Here is a 21,633-nt window from a genome sequence, read left to right on the forward strand (position 1 = left end):
GGACTAGCAGAAAAGTTGCACGGGAGAATGTGAAATGTGTTAATATGTAGTTTTAACCTGAGAAATCCGTCCGTTTTCGTCTTTTGTTATCGAATCGACTTAAAGCCAGATCGTCACATTGTCCGCCCTTCTCTCTGAAACGGTTGTACTTATCGTCTGCAAAGCTATGTCGTGTGCTGCGGTATGCGGAGACACTAAAAATACCATAGTAAAACACGGATGAACCTTCTAAGTTGATGTAATAGCCAGTAAGAAGTAGTACAATTCAAGTTTTACTTATCGATTATTGACTTTCAGCTGGCTTTGGCGCCTTGGACATGAGCTAGGACCTTAAGATTCTGCATGAAAGGAGGACTAGCAGCCGAGTTGCACGGGAGATTGTGAAAAGTGTTCATATGTAGTAAAAACCTGAGAGATCCGTTCGCCATCGTCATTTGTTAACGAATCGACTTAAAGCCAGATCGTCACATTGGCCGCTCTCCTCTCTGAAACGGTTGTACTTATCGTCTGCAAAGATATGTCGCGTGCTGCGGTATGTAGAGACACTAAATGCACCATAGTAGAACACAGATGAAGCTTCTAAGTTGATGTAATAGCCAGTAAGAAGTAGTACAATTCAAGTTTAAGGTATCGATTATTGACTTTGTAGCTGGCTTTGGTGCCTTGGACATTAGCTAGGACCTTAAGATTCTGCATGAAAGAAGGACTAGCAGCCGAGTTGTACGGGAGAATGTGAAAAGTTTTCATATGTAGTAAAAACCTGAGAAATCCGTCCATTTTCGTAATATGTAATCGAATCGACTTAAAACCGGATCGTGACATTGGCCGCTCTTCTCTCTGAAACGGATGTACTTATCGTCTGCAAGCTATGTCGCGTGTTGCGGTATGCGGAGACACTAAAATCACCATTGTAGAACACAGATGAAGCTTCTAAGTTGATGTAATAGGTAGTAAGAAGTAGTACAATTGGAATTTTAGATATCGATTATTGTCTTTTTAGCTGGCTTTGGTGCCTTGGACATGAGCTAGGACCTTAAGATTCTGCATGAAAGGAGGACTAGCAGCCGAGTTGCACGGGAGAATGTGAAAAGTGTTCATATGTAGTAAAAACCTGAGAAGTCCGTCCGTTTTGTCATTTGTTATCGAATCGACTTAAAGCCAAATCGTCACATTGGCCGCCCTTCTCTCTGAAACGGTTGTACTTATCGTCTGCAAAGCTATGTCGTGTGCTGCGGTATTCGGAGACACTAAAAATACCATAGTAAAACACGGATGAACCTTCTAAGTTGATGTAATAGCCAGTAAGAAGTAGTACAATTCAAGTTTTACTTATCGATTATTGACTTTCAGCTGGCTTTGGTGCCTTGGACATGAGCTAGGACCTTAACATTCTGCATGAAAGGAGGACTAGCAGCCGAGTTGCACGGGAGATTGTGAAAAGTGTTCATATGTAGTAAAAACCTGAGAGATCCGTTCGCCATCGTCATTTGTTAACGAATCGACTTAAAGCCAGATCGTCACATTGGCCGCTCTCCTCTCCGAAACGGTTGTACTTATCGTCTGAAAGCTATGTCGCGTGCTGCGGTATGCGGAGACACTAAAAGCACCATAGTAGAACGCAGATGAAGCTTCTAAGATGATGTAATAGCCAGTAAGAATTAGTACAATATCAGTTTTGGGTATCGATTATTGACTTTTAGCTGGCTTTGGTGACTTGGACATGAGCTAGGACCTTAAGATTCTGCATGAAAGGAGGACTAGCAGCCGAGTTGCACGGGAGATTGTGAAAAGTGTTCATATGCAATATAAACCTGAGAAACCCGTTCGTTTTCGTCATTTGTTATGGAATCGACTTAAAGCCAGATCGTCACATTGGCCGCTCTTCCCTCTGACGCTGTTGTACTTATCGTCTGCAATGCTATGTCGCGTGCTGCGGTATGCGCAGACACTTAAAGCACCATAGTAGAACACAGATGAAGCTTCTAAGTTGATGTAATAGCCAGTAAGAAGTAGTACAATTCAAGTTTTAGGTATCGATTATTGACTTTGTAGCTGGCTTTGGTGCCTTGGACATGAGCTAGGACCTTAAGATTCTGCATGAAAGGAGGACTAGCAGCCGAGTTGCACGGGAGTTTGTGAAAAGTGGTCATATGTAGTAAAAACCTGAGAGATCCGTTCGCCATCGTCATTTGTTAACGAATCGACTTAAAGCCAGATCGTCACATTGGCCGCTCTCCTCTCTGAAACGGTTGTACTTATCGTCTGCAAAGCTATGTCGCGTGCTGCGGTATGTGGAGACACTAAAAGCACCATAGTAGAACACAGATGAAGATTCTAAGTTTTATGTAATAGCCAGTAAGAAGTAGTACAAGTCAAGTTTTAGGTATCGATTATAGACTTTTTAGCTGGCTTTGGTGCCTTGGACATGAGCTAGGACCTTAAGATTCTGCATGAAAGGAGGACTAACAGCCGCCTAGCACGTGAGAATGTGAAAAGTGTTCATATGTAGTAAAAACCTGAGAAATCCGACCGTTTTCGTCATTTGTTATTGAATCGACTTAAAGCCAGATCGTCACATTGGCCGCTCTTCTCTCTGAAACGGTTGTACTTATCGTCTGCAAAGCTATGTCGAGTGCTGCGGTATGTGGAGACACTAAAAGCACCATAGTAGAACACAGATGAAGCTTATAAGTTGATGTAATAGCCAGTAAGAGGTAGTACAATTCAAGTTTAAGGTATCGATTATTAAATTTTGAGCTGGCTTTGGTGCCTTGGACATGAGCTAGGACCTTAAGATTCTGCATGAAAGGAGGACTAGCAGCCGAGATGCATGGGAGAATGTGAAAAGTGTTCATATGTAGTAAAAACCTGAGAAATCCGTTCGTTATCGTCATATATTACCGAATCGACTTAAAGCCGGATCGTCACATTGGCCGGTCTTCTCTCTGAAACGGTTATACTTATCGTCTGCAAAGCTATGTCGCGGGCTGCGGTATGTGGAGACACTAAAAGCACCATAGTAGAACACAGATGAAGCTTCTAAGATGATGTAACAGCCAGTAAGAAGTAGTACAACTCAAGTTTTAGGTATCGATTATTGACTTTTTAGCTGGCTTTGGTGCCTTGGACATGAGCTAGGACCATAGGATTCTGCATGAAACGAGGACTAGCAGCCGAGTTGCACGGGAGTTTGTGAAAAGTGGTCATATGTAGTAAAAACCCGAGAAATCCGTGCGTTTTCGTCGTTGGTTATCGAATCGTCTTAAAGCCAGATCGTCACATTGGCCGCTCTTCTCTCTGAACCGGTTGTACTTATCGTCTGCAAAGCTATGTCGAATGCTGCGGTATGTGGAGACACTAAAATCACCATAGTAGAACACAGATGAAGCTTCTAAGTTGATGTAATAGCCAGTAAGAGGTAGTACAATTCAAGTTTTAGGTATCGATTATTGACGTTTTAGCTGGCTTTCGTGACTTGGACATGAGCTAGGACCTTAAGATTCTGCATGAAAGGAGGACTAGCAGCTGACTTGCCTGGGAGAATATGAGAAGTGTTCATATGTAGTAAAAACCTGAGAAATCCTTCCGTTTTCGTCATTTGTTATCGAATCGACCTAAAGCCAGATCGTGACATTGGCCGCTCTTCTCTCTGAAACGGTTGCACTTACCGTCTGCAAAGCTATGTCGCGTGCTGCAGTATGCGGAGACACTAAATGCAGCATAGTAGAACACAGATGAAGCTTCTAAGTTGATGTAATAGCTAGTTAGAAGTAGTACAATTGAAATTTTAGATATCGATTATTGACTTTTTAGCTGGCTTTAGTGCCTTGGACATGAGCTAGGACCTTAAGATTCTGCATGAAAGGAGGACTAGCAGCCGAGCTGCACGTTAGGATGTGAAAAGTTTTCATATGTAGTAAAAACCTGAGAAATCCGTCCATTTTCGTCATTTGTTATCGAATCGACTTAAAGCCGGATCGTCACATTGGCCACTCTTCTCTCTGAAACGGATGTACTTATCGTCTGCAAAGCTATGTCGCGTGCTGCGGTATGCGGAGACACCAAAATAACCATAGTAGAACACAGATGAAGCTTCTAAGTTGATGTAATAGCCAGTAAGAAGTAGTACAATTCCAGTTTTAGGTATCGATTATTGACTTTTTAGCTGGCTTTGGTGCCTTGGACATGAGCTAGGACCTTAAGATTCTGCATGAAAGCAGGACTAGCAGCCGAGTTGCACTGGAGAATGTGAAAAGTGTTCATATGTAGTAAAAACCTGAGAAATCCGTCCGTTTTCGTCGTTTGTTATCGAATCGACTTAAGGCCAGATCGTCACATTGGGCGCTCTTCTCTCTGAAACGGTTGCACTTATCGTCTGCAAAGCTATGTCGCGTGCTGCAGTATGCGGAGACACTAAAAGCAGCATAGTAGAACACAGATGAAGCATCTAAGTTGATGTAATAGCTAGTAAGAAGTAGTACAATTGAAATTTTAGATATCGATTATTGACTTTTTAGCTGGCTTTGGTGCCTTGGACATGAGCTAGGACCTTAAGATTCTGCATGAAAGGAGGACTAGCAGCCGAGTTGCACGGGAGAAAGTGAAAAGTGTTCATATGTAGTAAAAACCCGAGAAAACCGTATGTTTTCGTCATTGGTTATCGAATCGTCTTAAAGCCAGATCGTCACATTGGCCGCTCTTCTCTCTGAAACGGTTGTACTTATCGTCTGCAAAGCTATGTCGAGTGCTGCGGTATGTGGAGACACTAAAAGCACCATAGTAGAACACAGATGAAGCTTATAAGTTGATGTAATAGCCAGTAAGAGGTAGTACAATTCAAGTTTAAGGTATCGATTATTAAATTTTTAGCTGGCTTTGGTGCCTTGGACATGAGCTAGGACCTTAAGATTCTGCATGAAAGGAGGACTAGCAGCCGAGATGCATGGGAGAATGTGAAAAGTGTTCAGATGTAGTAAAAACCTGAGAAATCCGTTCGTTATCGTCATATATTACCGAATCGACTTAAAGCCGGATCGTCACATTGGCCGGTCTTCTCTCTGAAACGGTTATACTTATCGTCTGCAAAGCTATGTCGCGGGCTGCGGTATGTGGAGACACTAAAATCACCTTAGTAGGACACAGATGAAGCTTCTAATTTGATGTAATAGCCAGTAAGAAGTAGTACAAGTCAAGTTTTATGTATCGATTATTGACTTTTTAGCTGGCTTTGGTGCCTTGGACATGAGCTAGGACCTTAAGATTCTGCATGAAAGGAGGACTAACAGCCGCCTAGCACGTGAGAATGTGAAAAGTGTTCATATGTAGTAAAAACCTGAGAAATCCGACCGTTTTCGTCATTTGTTATTGAATCGACTTAAAGCCGGATCGTCACATTGGCCGGTCTTCTCTCTGAAACAGTTGTACTTATCGTCTGCAAAGGTATGTCGAGTGCTGCGGTATGCGGAGACACTAAAAGCACCATAGTAGAACATAGATGAAGCTTCTAAGTTCATGTAATAGCCAGTAAGAAGTAGTAGAATTTACGTTTTAGGTATCGATTTTTGACTTTTTAGCTGGCTTTGGTGCCTTGGACATGAGCTAGGACCTTAAGATTCTGCATGAAAGGAGGACTAACAGCCGAGTTTCACGGGAGAATGTGAAATGTGCTCATATGTAGTATTAACCTGAGAAATTCGTCCGTTTTCGTCTTTTGTTATCGAGTCGACTAAAGGCCAGATCGTAACATTGTCCGCCCTTCTCTCTGAAACGGCTGTACTTATCGTCTGAAAGCTATGTCGCGTGCTGCGGTATATGGAGACACTAAAAGCACCATAGTAGAACACAGATGAAGCTTCTAAGTTGATGTAATAGCCAGTAAGAAGTAGTACAATTCCAGTTTTAGGTATCGATTATTGACTTTTTAGCTGGCTTTGGTGCCTTGGACATGAGCTAGGACCTTAAGATTCTGCATGAAAGCAGGACTAGCAGCCGAGTTGCACTGGAGAATGTGAAAAGTGTTCATATGTAGTAAAAACCTGAGAAATCCGTCCGTTTTCCTCGTTTGTTATGGAATCGACTTAAAGCCTGATCGTCACATTGGGCGCTCTTCTCTCTGAAACGGTTGCACTTATCGTCTGCAAAGCTATGTCGCGTGCTGCAGTATGCGGAGACACTAAAAGCAGCATAGTAGAACACAGATGAAGCTTCTAAGTTGATGTAATAGCTAGTAAGAAGAAGTACAATTGAAATTTTAGATATCGATTATTGACTTTTTAGCTGGCTTTGGTGCCTTGGACATGAGCTAGGACCTTAAGATTCTGCATGAAAGCAGGACTAGCAGCCGAGTTGCATGGGAGAAAGTGAAAAGTGTTCATATGTAGTAAAAACCCGAGAAATCCGTACGTTTTCGTCATTGGTTATCGAATCGTCTTAAAGCCAGATCGTCACATTGGCCGCTCTTCTCTCTGAAACGGTTGTACTTATCGTCTGCAAAGCTATGTCGAGTGCTGCGGTATGTGGAGACACTAAAATCACCATAGTAGAACACAGATGAAGCTTCTAAGTTGATGTAATAGCCAGTAAGAGGTAGTACAATTCAAGTTTTAGGTATCGATTATTAACGTTTTAGCTGGCTTTCGTGACTTGGACATGAGCTAGGACCTTAAGATTCTGCATGAAAGGAGGACTAGCAGCTGACTTGCCTGGGAGAATATGAAAAGTGTTCATATGTAGTAAAAACCTGAGAAATCCGTCCATTTACGTCATTTGTTATCGAATCGACTTAAAGCCGGATCGTCACATTGGCCACTCTTCTCTCTGAAACGGATGTACTTATCGTCTGCAAAGCTATGTCGCGTGCTGCGGTATGCGGAGACACTAAAAGCACCATAGTAGAACACAGATGAAGCTTCTAAGTTGATGTAATAGCCAGTAAGAAGTAGTACAATTCCAGTTTTAGGTATCGATTATTGACTTTTTAGCTGGCTTTGGTGCCTTGGACATGAGCTAGGACCTTAAGATTCTGCATGAAAGGAGGACTAGCAGCCGAGTTGCACTGGAGAATGTGAAAAGTGTTCATATGTAGTAAAAACCTGAGAAATCCGTCCGTTTTCGTCGTTTGTTATGGAATCGACTTAAAGCCTGATCGTCACATTGGGCGCTCTTCTCTCTGAAACGGTTGCACTTATCGTCTGCAAAGCTATGTCGCGTGCTGCAGTATGCGGAGACACTAAAAGCAGCATAGTAGAACACAGATGAAGCTTCTAAGTTGATGTAATAGCTAGTAAGAAGAAGTACAATTGAAATTTTAGATATCGATTATTGACTTTTTAGCTGGCTTTGGTGCCTTGGACATGAGCTAGGACCTTAAGATTCTGCATGAAAGCAGGACTAGCAGCCGAGTTGCATGGGAGAAAGTGAAAAGTGTTCATATGTAGTAAAAACCCGAGAAATCCGTACGTTTTCGTCATTGGTTATCGAATCGTCTTAAAGCCAGATCGTCACATTGGCCGCTCTTCTCTCTGAAACGGTTGTACTTATCGTCTGCAAAGCTATGTCGAGTGCTGCGGTATGTGGAGACACTAAAATCACCATAGTAGAACACAGATGAAGCTTCTAATTTGATGTAATAGCCAGTAAGAAGTAGTACAAGTCAAGTTTTAGGTATCGATTATTGACTTTTTAGCTGGCTTTGGTGCCTTGGACATGAGCTAGGACCTTAAGATTCTGCATGAAAGGAGGACTACCAGCCGAGATGCATGGGAGAATGTGAAAAGTGTTCATATGTAGTAAAAACCTGAGAAATCCCTTCGTTATCGTCATATATTACCGAATCGACTTAAAGCCGGATCGTCACATTGGCCGGTCTTCTCTCTGAAACGGTTATACTTATCGTCTGCAAAGCTATGTCGCGGGCTGCGGTATGTGGAGACACTAAAATCACCTTAGTAGGACACAGATGAAGCTTCTAATTTGATGTAATAGCCAGTAAGAAGTAGTACAAGTCAAGTTTTAGGTATCGATTATTGACTTTTTAGCTGGCTTTGGTGCCTTGGACATGAGCTAGGACCTTAAGATTCTGCATGAAAGGAGGACTAACAGCCGCCTAGCACGTGAGAATGTGAAAAGTGTTCATATGTAGTAAAAACCTGAGAAATCCGACCGTTTTCGTCATTTGTTATTGAATCGACTTAAAGCCGGATCGTCACATTGGCCGGTCTTCTCTCTGAAACGGTAGTACTTATCGTCTGCAAAGCTATGTCGCGTGCTGCGGTATGTGGAGACACTAAAAGCACCATAGTAGAACACAGATGAAGCTTCTTAGTTGGTGTAATAGCCAGTAAGAAGTAGTACAATTCCAGTTTTAGGTATCGATTATTGACTTTTTAGCTGGCTTTGGTGCCTTGGACATGAGCTTGGACCTTAAGATTCTACATGAAAGCAGGACTAGCAGCCGAGTTGCACTGGAGAATGTGAAAAGTGTTCATATGTAGTAAAAACCTGAGAAATCCGTCGATTTTCCTCGTTTGTTATGGAATCGACTTAAAGCCTGATCGTCACATTGGGCGCTCTTCTCTCTGAAACGGTTGCACTTATCGTCTGCAAAGCTATGTCGCGTGCTGCAGTATGCGGAGACACTAAAAGCAGCATAGTAGAACACAGATGAAGCTTCTAAGTTGATGTAATAGCTAGTAAGAAGAAGTACAATTGAAATTTTAGATATCGATTATTGACTTTTTAGCTGGCTTTGGTGCCTTGGACATGAGCTAGGACCTTAAGATTCTGCATGAAAGCAGGACTAGCAGCCGAGTTGCATGGGAGAAAGTGAAAAGTGTTCATATGTAGTAAAAACCCGAGAAATCCGTACGTTTTCGTCATTGGTTATCGAATCGTCTTAAAGCCAGATCGTCACATTGGCCGCTCTTCTCTCTGAAACGGTTGTACTTATCGTCTGCAAAGCTATGTCGCGTGCTGCGGTATGCGGAGACACCAAAATAACCATAGTAGAACACAGATGAAGCTTCTAAGTTGATGTAATAGCCAGTAAGGAGTAGTACAATTCCAGTTTTAGGTATCGATTATTGACTTTTTAGCTGGCTTTGGTGCCTTGGACATGAGCTAGGACCTTAAGATTCTGCATGAAAGTAGGACTAGCAGCCGAGATGCATGGGAGAATGTGAAAAGTGTTCATATGTAGTAAAAACCTGAGAAATCCGTTCGTTATCGTCATATATTACCGAATCGACTTAAAGCCGGATCGTCACATTGGCCGGTCTTCTCTCTGAAACGGTTGTACTTATCGTCTGCAAAGCTATGTCGCGTGCTGCGGTATGTGGAGACACTAAAGTCACCTTAGTAGGACCCAGATGAAGCTTCTAATTTGATGTAATAGCCAGTAAGAAGTAGTACAAGTCAAGTTTTAGGTATCGATTATTGACTTTTTAGCTGGCTTTGGTGCCTTGGACATGAGCTAGGACCTTAAGATTCTGCATGAAAGGAGGACTAACAGCCGCCTAGCACGTGAGAATGTGAAAAGTGTTCATATGTAGTAAAAACCTGAGAAATCCGACCGTTTTCGTCATTTGTTATTGAATCGACTTAAAGCCGGATCGTCACATTGGCCGGTCTTCTCTCTGAAACGGTAGTACTTATCGTCTGCAAAGCTATGTCGCGTGCTGCGGTATGTGGAGACACTAAAAGCACCATAGTAGAACATAGATGAAGCTTCTAAGTTGATGTAATAGCCAGTAAGAAGTAGTACAATTTACGTTTTAGGTATCGATTTTTGACTTTTTAGCTGGCTTTGGTGCCTTGGACATGAGCTAGGACCTTAAGATTCTGCATGAAAGGAGGACTAACAGCCGAGTTTCACGGGAGAATGTGAAATGTGCTCATATGTAGTATTAACCTGAGAAATCCGTCCGTTTTCGTCTTTTGTTATCGAGTCGACTAAAGGCCAGATCGTAACATTGTCCGCCCTTCTCTCTGAAACGGCTGTACTTATCGTCTGAAAGCTATGTCGCGTGCTGCGGTATGTGGACACACTAAAAGCACCATAGTAGAACACAGATGAAGCTTCTAAGTTGATGTAATAGCCAGTAAGAAGTAGTACAATTCCAGTTTTAGGTATCGATTATTGACTTTTTAGCTGGCTTTGGTGCCTTGGACATGAGCTAGGACCTTAAGATTCTGCATGAAAGCAGGACTAGCAGCCGAGTTGCACTGGAGAATGTGAAAAGTGTTCATATGTAGTAAAAACCTGAGAAATCCGTCCGTTTTCCTCGTTTGTTATGGAATCGACTAAAGCCTGATCGTCACATTGGGCGCTCTTCTTTCTGAAAAGGTTGCACTTATCGTCTGCAAAGCTATGTCGCGTGCTGCAGTATGCGGAGACACTAAAAGCAGCATAGTAGAACACAGATGAAGCTTCTAAGTTGATGTAATAGCTAGTAAGAAGTAGTACAATTGAAATTTTAGATATCGATTATTGACTTTTTAGCTGGCTTTGGTGCCTTGGACATGAGCTAGGACCTTAAGATTCTGCATGAAAGGAGGACTAGCAGCCGAGTTGCACGGGAGAAAGTGAAAAGTGTTCATATGTAGTAAAAACCCGAGAATTCCGTACGTTTTCATCATTGGTTATCGAATCGTCTTAAAGCCAGATCGTCACATTGGCCGCTCTTCTCTCTGAAACGGTTGTACTTACCGTCTGCAAAGCTATGTCGAGTGCTGCGGTATGTGGAGACACTAAAAGCACCATAGTAGAACACAGATGAAGCTTATAAGTTGATGTAATAGCCAGTAAGATGTAGTACAATTCAAGTTTAAGGTATCGATTATTAAATTTTTAGCTGGCTTTGGTGCCTTGGACATGAGCTAGGACCTTAAGATTCTGCATGAAAGCAGGACTAGCAGCCGAGTTGCACGGTAGAAAGTGAAAAGTGTTCATATGTAGTAAAAACCCGAGAAATCCGTCCATTTTCGTCATTTGTTATCGAATCGACTTAAAGCCGGATCGTCACATTGGCCACTCTTCTCTCTGAAACGGATGTACTTATCGTCTGCAAAGCTATGTCGCGTGCTGCGGTATGCGGAGACACCAAAATAACCATAGTAGAACACAGATGAAGCTTCTAAGTTGATGTAATAGCCAGTAAGAAGTAGTACAATTCAAGATTTGGGCATCGATTATTGACTTTTTAGCTGGCTTTGGTGCCTTGGACATGAGCTAGGACCTTAAGAATCTGCATGAAAGGAGGACTAGCAGCCGAGTTGCATAGGAGAATGTGAAAAGTGTTCATATGTAGTAAAAACCTGTGAAATCCGTCCGTTTTCGTCATTTGTTATCGAATCGACTTAAAGCCAGATCGTCACATTGGCCGCTCTTCTCTCTGAAACGGTTGTACATATCTTCTGCAAAGCTATGTCGCGTGCTGCGGAATGTGGAGACACTAAAAGCACCATACTAGAACACAGATGAAGCTTCTATGTTGATGTCATAGCTAGTAAGAAGTAGTACAATTGAAATTTTAGATATCGATTATTGACTTTTTAGCTGGCTTTGGTGCCTTGGATATGAGCTAGGGCCTTAAGATTCTGCATGAAAGGAGGACTAGCAGCCGAGTTGCACGGGAGAATGTGAAAAGTGTTCATATGTAGTAAAAACCTGTGAAATCCGACCGTTTTCGTCATTTGTTATCGAATCGACTTAAAGCCGGATCGTCACATTGGCCACTCCTGTCTCTGAAACGGATGTACTTATCGTCTGCAAAGCTATGTCGCGTGCTGCGGTATGCGGAGACACCAAAATAACCATAGTAGAACACAGATGAAGCTTCTAAGTTGATGTAATAGCCAGTAAGAAGTAGTACAATTCAAGATTTGGGCATCGATTATTGACTTTTTAGCTGGCTTTGGTGCCTTGGACATGAGCTAGGACCTTAAGAATCTGCATGAAAGGAGGACTAGCAGCCGAGTTGCATAGGAGAATGTGAAAAGTGTTCATATGTAGTAAAAACCTGTGAAATCCGTCCGTTTTCGTCATTTGTTATCGAATCGACTTAAAGCCAGATCGTCACATTGGCCGCTCTTCTCTCTGAAACGGTTGTACATATCTTCTGCAAAGCTATGTCGCGTGCTGCGGAATGTGGAGACACTAAAAGCACCATACTAGAACACAGATGAAGCTTCTATGTTGATGTCATAGCTAGTAAGAAGTAGTACAATTGAAATTTTAGATATCGATTATTGACTTTTTAGCTGGCTTTGGTGCCTTGGATATGAGCTAGGGCCTTAAGATTCTGCATGAAAGGAGGACTAGCAGCCGAGTTGCACGGGAGAATGTGAAAAGTGTTCATATGTAGTAAAAACCTGTGAAATCCGACCGTTTTCGTCATTTGTTATCGAATCGACTTAAAGCCAGATCGTCACATTTGCCGCTCTTCTCTCTGAAACGGTTGTACTTATCGTCTGCAAAGCTACGTCGCAGTGCTGCGGTATGTGGAGACTCTAAAAGCACCATAGCAGATCACAGATGAAGCTTCTAAGTTGATGTAATAGCCAGTAAGAAGTAGTACAACTCAAGTTTTAGGTATCGATTATTGACTTTTTAGCTGGCTTTGGTGTCTTGGACATGAGCTAGGACCATAAGACTCTGCATGAAAGGAGGAACAGCTGCCGAGTTGCACGGGAGAATGTGAAAAGTGTTCATATGTAGTAAAAACCTGAGAAATCCGTCCGTTTTCGTCATTTGTTATCGAATCGACTTAAAGCCAGATCGTCACATTGGCCGCTCTTCTCTCTGAAACGGTTGTACTTATCGTCTGAAAGCTATGTCGCGTGCTGCGGTATGCGGAGACACTAAAAGCACCATAGTAGAACACAGATGAAGCTTCTAAGATGATGTAATAGCCAGTAAGAATTAGTACAATACCAGTTTTAGGTATCAATTATTGACTTTTTAGCTGGCTTTGGTGCCTTGGACATGACCTAGGACATTAAGATTCTGCATGAAAGGAGGACTAGCAGCCGAATTGCACGGGAGAATGTGAAAAGTGTTCATATGTAGTAAAAACCTGAGAAATCCGTCCGTTTTCGTCATTTGTTATCGAATCGACTTAATGCCAGATCGTCACATTGGCCGCTCTTCTCTCTGAAACGGTTGCACTTATCGTCTGCAAAGCTATGTCGCGTGCTGCGGTATGCGGAGACACTAAAAGCACCATAGTAGAACACAGATGAAGCTTCTAAGATGATGTAACAGCCAGTAAGAAGTAGTACAACTCAAGTTTTAGGTATCGATTATTGACTTTTTAGCTGGCTTTGGTGCCTTGGACATGAGCTAGGACCATAAGATTCTGCATGAAACGAGGACTAGCAGCCGAGTTGCACGGGAGAATGTGAAAAGTGTTCATATGTAGTAAAAACCTGAGAAATCCATCCGTTTTCGTCATTGGTTATCGAATCGTTTTATGGCCAGATCGTCACATTGGCCGCTCTTCTCTCTGAAACGGTTGTACTTATCGTCTGCAAAGCTATGTCGAGTGCTGCGTTATGTGGAGACACTAAAAGAACCATAGTAGAACACAGATGAAGCTTCTAAGTTGATGTAATAGCCAGGAAGAGGTAGTACAATTCAAGTTTTATGTATCGATTATTGACTTTTTATCTGGCTTTGTTGCCTTGGACATGAGCTAGGACCATAAGATTCTGCATGAAAGGAGGACTAGCAGCTGACTTGCCTGGGAGAATATGAAAAGTGTTCATATGTAGTAAAAACCTGAGAAATCCGTCCGTTTTCGTCATTTGTTATCGAATCGACTTAAAGCCAGATCGTCACATTGGCCGCTCTTCTCTCTGAAACGGTTGTACTTATCGTCTGCAAAGCTATGTCGCGTGCTGCGGTATGCGGAGACACTAAAAGCACCATAGCAGAACACAGATGAAGCTTCTAAGTTGATGTAATAGCCAGTAAGAAGTAGTACAACTCAAGTTTTAGGTATCGATTATTGACTTTTTAGCTGGCTTTGGTGCCTTGGACATGAGCTAGGACCATAAGACTCTGCATGAAAGGAGGACTAGCTGCCGAGTTGCACGGGAGAATGTGAAAAGTGTTCATATGTAGTAAAAACCTGAGAAATCCGTCCGTTTTCGTCATTTGTTATCGAATCGACTTAAAGCCAGATCGTCACATTGGCCGCTCTTCTCTCTGAAACGGTTGTACTTATCGTCTGAAAGCTATGTCGCGTGCTGCGGTATGCGGAGACACTAAAAGCACCATAGTAGAACACAGATGAAGCTTCTAAGATGATGTAATAGCCAGTAAGAATTAGTACAATACCAGTTTTAGGTATCGATTATTGACTTTTTAGCTGGCTTTGGTGCCTTGGACATGACCTAAGACATTAAGATTCTGCATGAAAGGAGGACTAGCAGCCGAATTGCACGGGAGAATGTGAAAAATGTTCATATGTAGTAAAAACCTGAGAAATCCGTCCGTTTTCGTCATTTGTTATCGAATCGACTTAATGCCAGATCGTCACATTGGCCGCTCTTCTCTCTGAAACGGTTGTACATATCGTCTGCAAAGCTATGTCGCGTGCTGCGGTATGCGGAGACACTAAAAGCACCATAGTAGAACACAGATGAAGCTTCTAAGATGATGTAACAGCCAGTAAGAAGTAGTACAACTCAAGTTTTAGGTATCGATTATTGACTTTTTAGCTGGCTTTGGTGCCTTGGACATGAGCTAGGACCATAGGATTCTGCATGAAACGAGGACTAGCAGCCGAGTTGTACGGGAGAATTTGAAAAGTGTTCATATGTAGTAAAAACCTGAGAAATCCATACGTTTTCGTCATTGGTTATCGATTCGTCTTAAAGCCAGATCGTCACATTGTCCGCTCTTCTCTCTGAAACGGTTGTACTTATCGTCTGCATAGCTATGTCGCGTGCCGCGGTATGTGGAGACACTAAAAGCACCATAGTAGAACACAGATGAAGCTTCTAAGTTGATGTAATAGTTAGTAAGAGGTAGAACAATTCAAGTTTTAGGTATCGATTATTGACTTTTTAGCTGGATTTGGTGCCTTGGACATGAGCTAGGACCTTAAGATTCTGCATGAAAGGAGGACTAGCAGCCGAGTTGCACGGGAGGATGTGAAAAGTTTTCATATGTAGTAAAAACCTGAGAAATCCGTCCATTTTCGTAATTTGTAATCGAATAGACTTAAAACCGGATCGTGACATTGGCCGCTCTTCTCTCTGAAACGGTTGTACTTATCGTCTGCAAAGCTATGTCACGTGCTGCGGAATGCGGAGACACTAAAAGCACCATAGTAGAACACAGATGAAGCTTCTAAGATGATGTAATAGCCAGTAAGAATTAGTACAATACCAGTTTTAGGTATCGATTATTGACTTTTTAGCTGGCTTTGGTGCCTTGGACATGACCTAGGACATTAAGATTCTGCATGAAAGGAGGACTAGCAGCCGAATTGCACGGGAGAATGTGAAAAATGTTCATATGTAGTAAAAACCTGAGAAATCCGTCCGTTTTCGTCATTTGTTATCGAATCGACTTAATGCCAGATCGTCACATTGGCCGCTCTTCTCTCTGAAACGGTTGTACATATCGTCTGCAAAGCTATGTCGCGTGCTGCGGTATGCGGAGACACTAAAAGCACCATAGTAGAACACAGATGAAGCTTCTAAGATGATGTAACAGCCAGTAAGAAGTAGTACAACTCAAGTTTTAGGTTTCGATTATTGACTTTTTAGCTGGCTTTGGTGCCTTGGACATGAGCTAGGACCATAGGATTCTGCATGAAACGAGGACTAGCAGCCGAGTTGTACGGGAGAATTTGAAAAGTGTTCATATGTAGTAAAAACCTGAGAAATCCATACGTTTTCGTCATTGGTTATCGATTCGTCTTAAAGCCAGATCGTCACATTGTCCGCTCTTCTCTCTGAAACGGTTGTACTTATCGTCTGCATAGCTATGTCGCGTGCCGCGGTATGTGGAGACACTAAAAGCACCATAGTAGAACACAGATGAAGCTTCTAAGTTGATGTAATAGCTAGTAAGAGGTAGAACAATTCAAGTTTTAGGTATCGATTATTGACTTTTTAGCTGGATTTGGTGACTTGGACATGAGCTAGGACCTTAAGATTCTGCATGAAAGGAGGACTAGCAGCCGAGTTGCACGGGAGGATGTGAAAAGTTTTCATATGTAGTAAAAACCTGAGAAATCCGTCCATTTTCGTAATTTGTAATCGAATAGACTTAAAACCGGATCGTGACATTGGCCGCTCTTCTCTCTGAAACGGTTGTACTTATCGTCTGCAAAGCTATGTCACGTGCTGCGGAATGCGGAGACACTAAAAGCACCATAGTAGAACACAGATGAAGCTTCTAAGATGATGTAATAGCCAGTAAGAATTAGTACAATACCAGTTTTAGGTATCGATTATTGACTTTTTAGCTGGCTTTGGTGCCTTGGACATGACCTAGGACATTAAGATTCTGCATGAAAGGAGGACTAGCAGCCGAATTGCACGGGAGAATGTGAAAAATGTTCATATGTAGTAAAAACCTGAGAAATCCGTCCGTTTTCGTCATTTGTTATCGAATCGACTTAATGCCAGATCGTCACATTGGCCGCTCTTCTCTCTGAAACGGTTGTACATATCGTCTGCAAAGCTATGTCGCGTGCTGCGGTATGCGGAGACACTAAAAGCACCATAGTAGAACACAGATGAAGCTTCTAAGATGATGTAACAGCCAGTAAGAAGTAGTACAACTCAAGTTTTAGGTATCGATTATTGACTTTTTAGCTGGCTTTGGTGCCTTGGACATGAGCTAGGACCATAGGATTCTGCATGAAACGAGGACTAGCAGCCGAGTTGTACGGGAGAATTTGAAAAGTGTTCATATGTAGTAAAAACCTGAGAAATCCATACGTTTTCGTCATTGGTTATCGATTCGTCTTAAAGCCAGATCGTCACATTGTCCGCTCTTCTCTCTGAAACGGTTGTACTTATCGTCTGCATAGCTATGTCGCGTGCCGCGGTATGTGGAGACACTAAAAGCACCATAGTAGAACACAGATGAAGCTTCTAAGTTGATGTAATAGCTAGTAAGAAGTAGTACAAACGGAATTTTAGATATCGATTATTGACTTTTTAGCTGGCTCTGGTGCCTTGGACATGAGCTAGGACCTTAAGATTCTGCATGAAAGGAGGACTAGCAGCCGAGTTGCACGGGAGAATGTGAAAAGTGTTCATATGTAGTAAAAACCTGAGAAGTCCGTCGGTTTTGTCATTTGTTGTCGAATCGACTTAAAGCCAGATCGTCACATTGGCCGCTCTTCTCTCCGAAACGGTTGTACTTATCGTCTGAAAGCTATGTCGCATGCTGCGGTATACGGAGACACTAAAAGCACCATAGTAGAACACAGATGAAGCTTCTAAGATGATGTAATAGCCAGTAAGAATTAGTACAATACCAGTTTTAGCTATCGATTATTGACTTTTAGCTGGCTTTGGTGCCTTGGACATGAGCTAGGACATTAAGATTCTGCATGAGAGCAGGGTTAGCAGCTGAGTTGCACGGGAGAATGTGAAAAGTGTTCATATGTAGTAAAAACCTGAGAAATCCGTCCGGTTTGCCATTTGTTATGGAATCGACTTAAAGCCAGATCGACACATTGGCCGCTCTTCCCTCTGACGCTGTTGTACTTATCGTCTGCAATGCTATGTCGCGTGCTGTGGTATGCGGAGACACTTAAAGCACCATAGTAGAACACAGATGAAGCTTCTAAGTTGATGTAATAGCCAGTAAGAAGTAGTACAATGCAAGTTTTAGGTATCGATTATTGACTTTGTAGCTGGCTTTGGTGCCTTGAACATGAGCTAGGACCTTAAGATTCTGCATGAAAGGAGGACTAGCAGCCAAGTTGCACGGGAGATTGTGAAAAGTGTTCATATGTAGTAAAAACCTGAGAGATCCGTTCGCCATCGTCATTTGTTAACGAATCGACTTAAAGCCAGATCGTCACATTGGCCGCTCTCCTCTCTGAAACGGTTGTACTTATCGTCTGCAAAGCTATGTCGCGTGCTGCGGTATGTGGAGACACTAAAAGCACCATAGTAGAACACAGATGAAGATTCTAAGTTGATGTAATAGCCACTAAGAAATAGTACAATTCAATTTTTAGGTATCGATTATTGACTTTTTAGCTGACTTTAGTGCCTTGGACATGAGCTAGGACCTTAAGAATCTGCATGAAAGGAGGACTAGCAGCCGAGTTGCACGGGACAATGTGAAAAGTGTTCATATGTAGTAAAAACCTGAGAAATCCGACCGTTTTCGTCATTTGTTATCGCATCGACTTAAAGCCAGATCGTCACATTGGCCGCTCTTCTCTCTGAAACGGTTGTACTTATCGTCTGCAAAGCTATGTCGAGTGCTGCGGTATGTGGAGACACTTAAAGCACCATAGTAGAACACAGATGAAGCTTCTAAGTTGATGTAATTGCCAGTAAGAGTTAGTACAATTCAAGTTTTAGGTATCGATTATTGACTTTTTAGCTGGCTTTGGTGCCTTGGACATGAGCTAGGACCTTAAGATTCTGCATGAAAGGAGGACTAACAGCCGCGTTGCACGTGAGAATGTGAAAAGTGTTCATATGTAGTAAAAACCCGAGAAATCCGTCCGTTTTCGTCATTTGTTATCGAATCGACTTAAAGTCAGATCGTCACATTGGCCGCTCTACTCTCTGAAACGGTTGTACTTATCGTCTGCAAAGCTATGTCGCGTGCTGCGGTATGCGGAGACACTAAAAGCACCATAGTAGAAACAGATCAAGCTTCTAATTTAATGTAATAGCCAGTAAGAAGTAGTACAATTCAAGTTTTACTTATCGATTATTGACTTTTTAGCTGGCTGTGGTGCCTTGGACATGAGCTAGGACCTTAAGATTCTGCATGAAAGGAGGACTAGCAGCCGAGTTGCACGGGAGGATGTGAAGAGTTTTCATATGTAGTAAAAACCTGAGAAATCCGTTTAATGTCGTCATTTGTTATCGAATCGACTTAAAACCGGATCGTGACATTGGCCGCTCTTCTCTCTGAAACGGTTGTACTTATCGTCTGCAAAGCTACGTCGCGTGCTGCGGTATGTGGAGACACTAAAATCACCATAGTAGAACACAGACGAAGATTCTAAGTTGACGTAATAGCCACTAAGAAGTAGTACAATTCAAGTTTTTGGTATCGATTATTGACTTTTTAGCTGGCTTTGGTGCCTTGGACATGAGCTAGGACCCTAAGAATCTGCATGAAAGGGAGACTAGCAGAAAAGTTGCACGGGAGAATTTGAAATGTGCTCATATGTTGTATTAACCTGAGAAATCCGTCCGTTTTCGTCTTTTGTTATCGAGTCGACTAAAGGCCAGATCGTAACATTGTCCGCCCTTCTCTCTGAAACTGCTGTACTTATCGTCTGAAAGCTATGTCGCGTGCTGCGGTATGCGGAGACATTAAAATCACCATAGTAGAACACAGACGAAGATTCTAAGTTGACGTAATAGCCACTAAGAAGTAGTACAATTCAAGTTTTAGGTATCGATTATTGACTTTTTAGCTGACTTTAGTGCCTTGGACATGAGCTAGGACCTTTAGAATCTGCATGAAAGGAGGACTAGCAGCCGAGTTGCACGGGACAATGTCAAAAGTGTTCATATGTAGTAAAAACCTGAGAAATCCGACAATTTCGTCATTTGTTATCGAATCGACTTAAAGCCAGATCGTCACATTGGCCGCTCTTCTCTCTGAAACGGTTGTACTTATCGTCTGCAAAGCTATGTCGAGTGCTGCGGTATGTGGAGACACTTAAAGCACCATAGTAGAACACAGATGAAGCTTCTAAGTTGATGTAATAGCCAGTAAGAGTTAGTACAATTCAAGTTTTAGGTATCGATTATTGACTTTTTAGCTGGCTTTGGTGCCTTGGACATGAGCTAGGACCTTAAGATTCTGCATGAAAGGAGGACTAGCAGCCGAGATGCACGGGAGAATGTGAAAAGTGTTCATATGTAGTAAAAACCTGAGAAATCCATTCGTTATCGTCATATATTATCGAATCGAATTCAAGCCAGATCGTCACATTATCCGCTCTTCTCTCTGAAACGGTTGTACTTAACGTCTGCAAAGCTATGTTGAGTGCTGCGGTATGTAGAGACACTAAAAGCACCGTAGTAGAACACAGATGAAGCTTCTAAGTTGATGTAATAGCCAGTAAGAGGTAGTACAATTCAAGTTTTAGGTATCGATTATTGACTTTTTATCTGGCTATCGTGCCTTGGACATGAGCTAGGACCTTAAGATTCTGCATGAAAGGAGGACTAGCAGCTGACTTGCCTGGGAGAATATAAAAAGTGTTCATATGTAGTAAATACCTGAGAAATCCTTCCGTTTTCGTCATTTGTTATCGAATCGACCTAAAGCCAGATCGTGACATTGGCCGCTCTTCTCTCTGAAACGGTTGTACTTATCGTCTGCAAAGCTATGTCTCGTGCTGCGGCACGTGGAGACACTAAAAGCACCATAGTGGAACACAGATGATGCATCTAAGTTGATGTAATAGCCAGTAAGAAGTACTACAATTCAAGACTTGGGCATCGATTATTGACTTTTTAGCTGGCTTTGGTGCCTTGGACATGAGCTATGACCTTAAGATTCTGTATGAAAGGAGGACTAGCAGCCTAGTTGCACGGGTGAATGTGAAAAGTGCTCATATGTAGTAAAAACCTGAGAAATCCGTCCGTTTTCGTCATTTGTTATGTAATCGACTTAAAGCCAGATCGTCACATTTGCCGCTCTTCACTCAGAAACGGTTGTACTTATCGTCTGCAAAGCTATGTCGCGTACTGTGGTATGCGGAGACACTAAAAGCACCATAGTAGAACACAGATGAAGCTTCTAAGTTGATGTAATAGCCAGTAAGAAGTGGTACAATTCAAGTTTTAGGTATCGATTATTGACTTTTTGCTGGCTTTGGTGCCTTGGACATGAGCTAGGACCTTACGAATCTGCATGTGAGGAGGACTAGCTGAAAAGTTGCATGGGAGAATGTGAAATGTGTTAATATGTAGTATTAACCTGAGAAATCCGACCGTTTTCGTCATTTGTTATCGAATCGACTTAAAGCCAGATCGTCACATTGTCCGCCCTTCTCTCTGAAAAGGTTGTACTTATCGACTGCAAAGCTATGTCGTGTGCTGCGGTATGCGGAGACACTAAAAATACCATAGTAGAACACGGATGAAGCTTCTAAGTTGATGTAATAGCCAGTAAGAAGTAGTACAATTCAAGTTTTAGGCATCGATTATTGACTTTTAGCTGGCTTTGGTGCCTTGGACTTGAGCTACGACCTTAAGATTCTGTATGAAAGGAGGACTAGCAGCCGAGTTGCACGGGAGAATGTGAAAAGTGTTCATATGTAGTAAAAACATGAGAAATCCGTCCGTTTTCGTCGTTTGTTATCGAATCGACTTAAAGCCAGGTCGTCACATTGGATGCTCTTCTCTCTGAAACGGTTGTACTTATCGTCTGCAAAGCGATGTCACGTGCTG

The sequence above is a fragment of the Schistocerca gregaria genome, chromosome 6, assembly GCF_023897955.1.
Source record: "Schistocerca gregaria isolate iqSchGreg1 chromosome 6, iqSchGreg1.2, whole genome shotgun sequence".
Taxonomy (NCBI): domain Eukaryota; kingdom Metazoa; phylum Arthropoda; class Insecta; order Orthoptera; family Acrididae; genus Schistocerca; species Schistocerca gregaria.